Below are 8,326 nucleotides of genomic sequence, written 5' to 3'. Positions count from 1 at the left end.
TGAATTTAGCTATTCATAATCATAAATAAATATACCTGTTCTGGTATATTTATTTATGATTATGAATAGCTAAATTCATAAATTTCTAACAATCATAATATGATAAAATAAGTTCATGTTAGTTGCTTTATAGTAGAATTATTCGAAAAATAGCATGTTAAGAAGTTTATTAGCAAAGTGGAAAAGGAGAAAAATCTCTAAGAATTATGTCATCCTAAAGGTAAAACCGATGAGGCAAGAAAGCCGTGATAGGGGAGTAGCCAGAGTAGAGGCACTGTTTAAGGGAAAAGTATTCAGATTACCATGCTAATAGTGACCGAAGAATATGTTATTTAAGAATAATCTAGTATATAGTAATCTAAAATGATCATATTTTGTTATGTATATGATTGAAGGGAATATTTTGAAAAAACATCATATGAAAAATTAATACTTATTTATCTGACGAGAAGGTAGATAAATTTAAAATACTTGTTTTATATGTACTTAAGGATATAGAAATAATAGATATAAGAAAAATCATATTGAAAAAAATATTTGATAGATATTTTATGACTAGAATTAATTATATACCACACTTACCTAACTACTCTTATAAATACTTACATACCAAACCCACATATCAACTATAATAAATTACATATATTTAGAATAATGGAAAATGGATATGAAAAATATACAATTAATAGAAAAACTAATGAAAACAAATTTAGAAGAATATATGAGAACTAAAGATATAAAATATATAGATTTCTTAATGAAAATATAGAGGAATTAATAAGATTAAAACAAAAAACTAAAGAATATTATAATAAAGTATTTAACCAATTTTAAATGGCAGATAATCTTAAAATATTAATCTTATATATACTTAGAAATATAGAAATTATAGATATTAAGAAAATAATATTAGAAAAAATATTAAACTATGAAATTGAAATTATAAATTGGATAGAACAACTATACTTAGATAATTACCCAGATGGATATTATTCAGACTGAAATGTTAGAATATATTAGAAAAATTAGAGAAAACCAAAGTGACCTATATGAAGAAATTAATTATAGAAACCGACTCAAAGAAATAATGGAAAATCTAAAAGAAAAATTAATATGGATAAAAGAAACCTTAGAAAATTTAGAAAAAAGTACAGATAATATTTATATAACATAAAAAACTCATTAAGAGAAGAAGAAAGAGAGATAATTAAAAGAGAGATAATTAATAGCATCAATAACCTTAATTCAGATATAAATTATAGTGCAATTAGAATAGAATATTACACGGAAATTAGTAAACAAACAACTACTTTAGAATAAAATGATAAACTATGAGTATTTAAAATATTGGAGACAAGATATGGAAGAAATAAGATTAGAAGAAATGCTTATGAAAGAGAATTTAATTGAATATTTTAGAACAAAAGATATAGATTATTTAGAATACCTCAAAAATAATAATATAAAAGAATCACAAAGCTAAGAGAAAAAACTAAAGAATACTACAGTAAAATATTTAATCAAATACCATTTAATCACTCCCAAGATATGAACATAAATGAAATAAAAATATTTAGAGAAGTTAAGAAATATCCACGCATAAATAAAAATAGATCCGTATCTACAATAGATCTATTAAAGTTATCCTCAACTCCCTAAAATTGATATTAGAACCTATGTTGATTAAAGTTACGGAAGTAGTATATATTTGGAGTTATTTGATTAATTTATTAGATTTAATATTTGGAGTTATTTGATTAATTTATTAGATTTAGATAATTATCGTGAAAACTCCTTCATCATTCAAGTTGTACAGTCTCATCTAACGAAGTTTATGGTCAGCCTCAGAGTTCAAGATTTATTGACAAAATAACACCCTATTTTCTTTCAAGTAATCTAATAGCTTGATGGAATGTTATGTTCTGCAAAGTTTGTCAAACCTTACTATATATAAGGAACATTTAGGTTCCAAAACATCTTTAGTTATACTCAAACTGTTAAACAACTTTAATATCTGAATTTATGAAACTTTAATTTTAGTAATTGTCGTTTGCATCTGCATATTGCTATCTCTTTATGAATGTTTAGGAATAAAACCTTCAAGTAATATGATATTGTAATTTCACTTTTATGCACTTTTTAATGCATGTGAATATCTTGTTTAATGTGAATAATTTGAACTCTTGTGTCATTAGGTTGAGTCTACTGAGAAGTTTTCTGAAGATCAAATAGATCGATGAAATTTCTATCTAAAACTAATAGTGAGGATATAATCTAAAATTAGGTAATCTCACCCATTCACTTTTACAGAATGGGAAAGAAAAAATATCAATTGTACTTTTCGATTTGTTAAGTTAGAGTTGGATCCATGTGTGGAGTTGCTTTTTTCTGTTAGTATAAATGATTTATGTTGATTTTGATGTAGTTTTTTTACTTTGAGAAGAGAGATCTTTTCACCCTGAACTTATCCGTTCAACTTATTTTAGTACTTGTACTTTCATTTATTTACCTCCTTAAAAAAATTTTAGTGAATTAATTTCAACACTTAATGCTGACGTGACATTAAAAAAAAAAAGAAAAAGAAAAAAAAATGCGTGAATTATATTTTTTTAAGATAATCCACTAATATATATATTAGAAAAAAAACTAAAAATTCCCCTCCTTCTTCTTCTAATAGCCCGCACCCCCTAATTCCTACCCCCAAACCCATCAACCCCAACCACACAACTCCATCAACTATCAAATCTATTAGGGGTGTGCATCGGTTGGTTCGGTTCGATTTTATATATTATCGGTTCGGTTTATCAGTTTTCAGTTTTTAAATATGTTAAACCAATAACCAAACCAATAAAATATTTTTTATCGGTTTATCGATTTTTAGTTCTTAACGGTTCGGTTTTTGATTTAACGGATAAGAAAATACTCATAAAATAGAAATAGTAGTAACTAACATGAAAAAAAAAATGAATCTTAGTTGCAACCAAAAATCCTATATGATGCGTTTTAATTTACAAGAATCTTCAAGTTTGAACTAAATGTTGTTAGGAGAAATTAAGAGTTTGTATACTTGAAATAATAGGTTTATTAATTTGTAGAAATTAAAGAGAAATATATAAAAAGTCATATATATATATATATTCTTATTGGGTTATCGGTTTACCCAATAAACCAATAAGAAGAAACTGAACCAAACCAATAACCCAATAATTTTTTTTATAAAATCATTAAAAAATCGTTAACCCAATAACATTTTTATCAGTTCGATTTATCGGTCGGTTCGATTTTGCACACCCCTAAAATCTACCATAACCAGCCCCCCACTCCAATTTTTCCACCTTCAATTACCAAACCCACTACCCCCACCTCCAATTTCTCCTCCTTCAACCATTTGGCTTAAGATCAGTTTTAAAAAAAATTGAAATTGGATTTGAAAAATTAAAATTTATCTTTGTGGATTTGAAAAGTTGGAATGGAACTAAAATTGAAGAAAAGTCATTAACGGTGGTGTTAATGGTAGTGGTGGTGTTGATTTAATTTTGTACGTATATTTTCTTGTGAATTTTTGGTTACTAATTTATGGTACTTTTCGATCGGGTTGAGTTTGGTTGCCGGTTTCAAACAAGCTTGGGGTGAAAAGATTGATGGTTTGGTCAATAGAGATAGCGTTTTCCCGCAAAAATTCACTGAAAAATTCGAGCTCCCCCATTGATGTATGTTCTTTTATATGTATACACACACTAGCTGCAAATTGATATAATTAGTATTTTAGCACTCATTGGATGATGGCTTAGTCAAGATTAGAATCGGCCACCTAGATTCAGCTTTGAGCTTTATAGGTTTGCATTTACGATCATGATCAGAGATTGAAAAACTCATAATTGCAAGGTTGATGCAGCTCTATTCGGTTCAGAAAATGCTCACCACCTCACCATAAATGCCACAACAAAAAGAATAAATTGCTACCGCAATAGCAGTTTGTCTGACCGCTGAAAGAGCTCTAGAACTCCATCAATGGAGTTTTCTAAAAGTCCAAATATTTAATTTTGTAGTTCACCTTTGATTTCTCTTATATATAGAGAGAGAGAGAGAGAATTTTTTTAAAATTATTTGTGATGTGGCAACGATATGACGGTGATGTGGCGCTGATGTGTGGCGTGTATACTACACTCTCCATGGTAAGAGTGATATTATATATTTAGGGTGGTATTTAATTCACTGCAAAATTATTAAAGGGGTAAATAATCAGTAAAACGATGTCTTTTCTTTTTTTCTTTTTGATCTTTGTGGTGGTTCACCTAAAATGTAATCTTGATCTATATATTTCTTTTTATTAATTATTTTATTAGATTGACTATGAGAAATAATAAAACAAATAATTTTCTTGAAATAATCACTTAATTAAACAAAAAGAATATAAAACTCAAAAGAGATTAGTACAGCTGGACTGATTTAGATGATTTTGCTAATTATACTTCGAACTCCTTACGTGGTAACTTCTGATTGGATTAGTGTCTCCAGCATCCAAGTTGTTAGCTTCATACTGGTATAGAATGTCTTATCTTATGGATTTAGGGGCGTTTGGTTTGCGGTATGAAAGTAAATAATCTCTGAATAAAATAATATTTTCGGAATAAAAATTTTAACCACTCGTTTGGTTGTCAATATTTGGGATAACTTATTTCGGGACTAATAATTAGTCCCGGGATAAGTTATCCATGGATATGGTGGGATTACTATCCCAACTTAATTTATCCTTGGTATGAAATTATAAAAAGACAAAAATATCCTTACTTGAACTGCATTTGTGCAATTCTGATGCTTTTATTATTCACATACCTACACGTCATTGTTATTGGCATGACAGTTTTTCATTTCTCCTAAATTAGTAAATTTGCAGATTGCACTAGATTGGAGGCAAGCCTTAACCCTCAAGAAAAAAATCGAAGAAAAAATTACCAAAGGTAGCAAAACAGAATTCTCAATGTCATTTCTTGTCGTATCTCATTTCAGTTCTTATGCATTTCGCTTTGTCTGAAACAGATGGAGTTATTGGCATCGGCATTGCTACTGCTGCTGTGGAGTTTTGGTTGGTGGAATTGCAGCTGCTTTAGCCCAGAAGAATTGACCTGTGCATTATAAACAACTCTATCGTGCATACGTATTGAACTCTAGCACATGAATTGCTATTTGTGAGCGCAAAAAGTTTTGGTAGTTGCTTTGAATTGGTAGAATGGCATGCATTTCATTTTCTAATTTACATTTTTATACTCTTATCGAAAAGCATATTGATCAAGCTTGTTAAGTAGTGAAGCATAGTGATTATCAAACAATGACAAATGTATTTATTATCAATTTCTTTTTCAAATAGTTTGTCTCAATTGCTATTTGATTGTGCATTTTAAAATTATTCAGCCCCAATGAAACCAAAAATAATTAAGTTAAACTAAAGTGAAGGGTATTTTAGTAAACAAACAATATATTTTTACAAATAATACACTACATATTATTTTTAGTACCACAAACCAAACACTAAAAAATAATACCAAGATAACTTATTCCAGGACAACTAATCCCAGCATAACTTATCCCAACATAACTAATCCTAGTATAACTTGTTTTCAAACCAAACAACCCCTTAGTATTTGCTACACAAGCAAAATAATTGATAGATTGCAACGATGTTTGCTGAGGTGCTCCATGAACTGATACGAGTGCGCGTTAGTTTGTTCAGTATGAATATGGACTTGAGACTAAAATTATTTTTTCTATCTGGTATAACAATAATTTCATGAAGAAGATAATTTTTGTTCTCTTTATTGTGATATTACTTACTAATTAATAATTTGATTAACTTTATGAAATACCAACAAAAAAAAACGTTATTTTCGTTTATTGGCATGACACTTTAGATGAGATAACTATAATTAGGGGTGTACATAGGTCGGGTTGATTTGGTTTTCTATTGAAAAAAAATTAAACCAATTATGTCGGTTTATTAAAACTATAAACCAAATCAAACCATCATAAAATCGATTTTTCCGGTTTAGGTTTTAGTCGGTCCTTTCGTTTTTTTTTTTGTTTTTTTTTATAATCTTTATTTTTTACAATTATATTGTAATTGAAGTTTAGATCAAGTATATTTTCACCCATGTGCTAATGAAAAATCACAATTATAAAAAATTGAGGAGCGAAAAACTTTCTTGAAACTAAAAAAATAAGATGAAGAGTGAAAAGTTTAGGTTTTAAGTTTATATTGAATTTTGGATCATTTTATTAGCAATTAATGGATAAATATTACAACTTAAAGGCCCAAATATAAATAAATATATATATATATACACACACACACATCTACTTTCTAAATATTGAAAATTAATAAAACTAATTGAAAAAGTATTTAAAAAGTAGATTATAATTAATATTTTATGTATAAAAAGTTAAATTATATACATGCATATATATATATATATATATATATATTATGTTGGTTTGATTGGGGTTCGGTTTGACTTTTTTTTGGTTAACACCAAACCAAACCAAGAATGGTCGATTTTTCTTTTTCAAACGCCAAACCAACCAAACCAAACCATAAGTCGGTTTTTTTTCTCGATTTAGTTTGGTTCGATTCTTCGATTTGGTTTGACTTGACGGTTTGGTCTGTACATCCCTAACTATAATGGTAATCCTCAGCCCTTCTCACTAAATTTTCTAGGAGGTTGGCTCTCATAACCTACATGTTATAAGGAGGGTAAGTATTTTTATTTTTTTTTGGTAAAAGTGGAATTTGGAAAAAAAAAAAAAAAAACCTAAATAACATTTCTTAGATTGAAAATTGCAAGTTATAGCAATATTTTCAATTTTGAAGTTATAGGAAAAAATCATTTATAAAAGAAAAAGCATTTTTTTTAATGATTAAAAATAAGAAAAAATTAATTTTAATATATGAAAAATATATTACATACCTATAAAAAGGGGATTACAGTTATGGTAGATATCATCATTCCTTAATCCTCTCTAAAACGATTTTATTCCAAATTTATTAACATAAAGACGATTTCTTCTTTCAAAAAAAAAAAAATTCAATCAATGATTTCTACTACTTCATCAAAATTATAGTTTCTTCAAAGTTTCTCTTCTTCTTTTAGAAAATTTTCTAATTTAAGTGTAATTTTCTACTACTACATTTGCAAACTATTGTATTATTCCAAAATCAAAATTCAACTAACAATTTGTTCTCCTTAATCAAAATTTCACTTTCTTCTAATTTTTCCTTTCTTCTTTTTAAAAAATTCTGATATAACTTTATCTTTAATCGATCTAATTGATGGTGATATGTTACATATTGCTTGTAATGCATGGAGGGATTTATTTAAGTTAATTAATGTTTTAATATATTTAAAACTGTTCGAAAATCAATATTTCATATATCAAATGCATACGAAATCAAATATCAAAAACATCATTCGACTATGTTTCATACATTAATCATTTTTCATAATGTTATTCCGATTGCTTTGAGTAGAATCAAGTTCGATATAATATTTCTGGTGTATTAGAAATACACATAAAGCAACATAGAATTAGTTGCAACACATCCGATACGCAAAGGATAACAGTGAACAATACATATACTTTGTTTATATGTTCACAGAAAGAAATTCAAATCATACACTTGAAATTAAGAGTGTTAAGTGGGCCGGGCCGGGTCAATCCGGAATCGGCCCGTTAAAATTATTTGGGTTGTGGGACGGGTCCGGGTTGGGTTTAAGTGGGTCGGGCCGGCCCGGTCTCAACAATAAACTTTTTAAAAACAATCCTAACCCTGCCTACTTAACCCAACCCGGTCAAACTCATCTAAATCCGGTCAAACCCAATTAAAAATTCGATCAAACCCAGTCAAAAATAAAAATAAAAACTTTTTTTCAATATACACTATATATACCCACCTATAAACATTTTAAATACGTTAAAAAATATATATACACTATATATATAGTATATACTACATTTGAATTTAAAAAATATATACACATATACACAATTACACATATATACGCAACATTCAATGTATATTGCTACTTTAAAGTTTAAATAAAATATACTACCATATATATACATTACAAAATATACATACATACATATATATATATATATATATATATATATATATATATAGTTATATACTAATTTATAAAATATATACACACGAATACATTAAATATACACGTCTATAGAAGATATATACACACATATACGCACCATTCAATATATATGTACTATTTAAAATAAAATATACTACAATATATATATATATATATATATATAT

General features: G+C 27.4%; 1 long non-coding RNA gene across 1 annotated transcript in view; it reads left to right on the top strand.

Moving 5' to 3' along the window:
* Nucleotides 1-5,305, top strand: part of LOC107875016 — a 5,684-nt gene extending 379 nt beyond the window's left edge. The window contains exons 2-3 of the long non-coding RNA XR_001675694.2: nt 4,898-4,961; nt 5,041-5,305. This is a non-coding gene — a long non-coding RNA (uncharacterized LOC107875016). The remainder of the gene's footprint in view (nt 1-4,897; nt 4,962-5,040) is intronic.
* Nucleotides 5,306-8,326: the final 3,021 nt, after the last annotated feature.

The sequence above is a fragment of the Capsicum annuum genome, chromosome 6 (assembly GCF_002878395.1).
Source record: "Capsicum annuum cultivar UCD-10X-F1 chromosome 6, UCD10Xv1.1, whole genome shotgun sequence".
Taxonomy (NCBI): Eukaryota; Viridiplantae; Streptophyta; class Magnoliopsida; order Solanales; family Solanaceae; genus Capsicum; species Capsicum annuum.
Note: the sequence above shows the minus strand (reverse complement) of the source record. Positions and strands in the feature narration are given on the sequence as shown.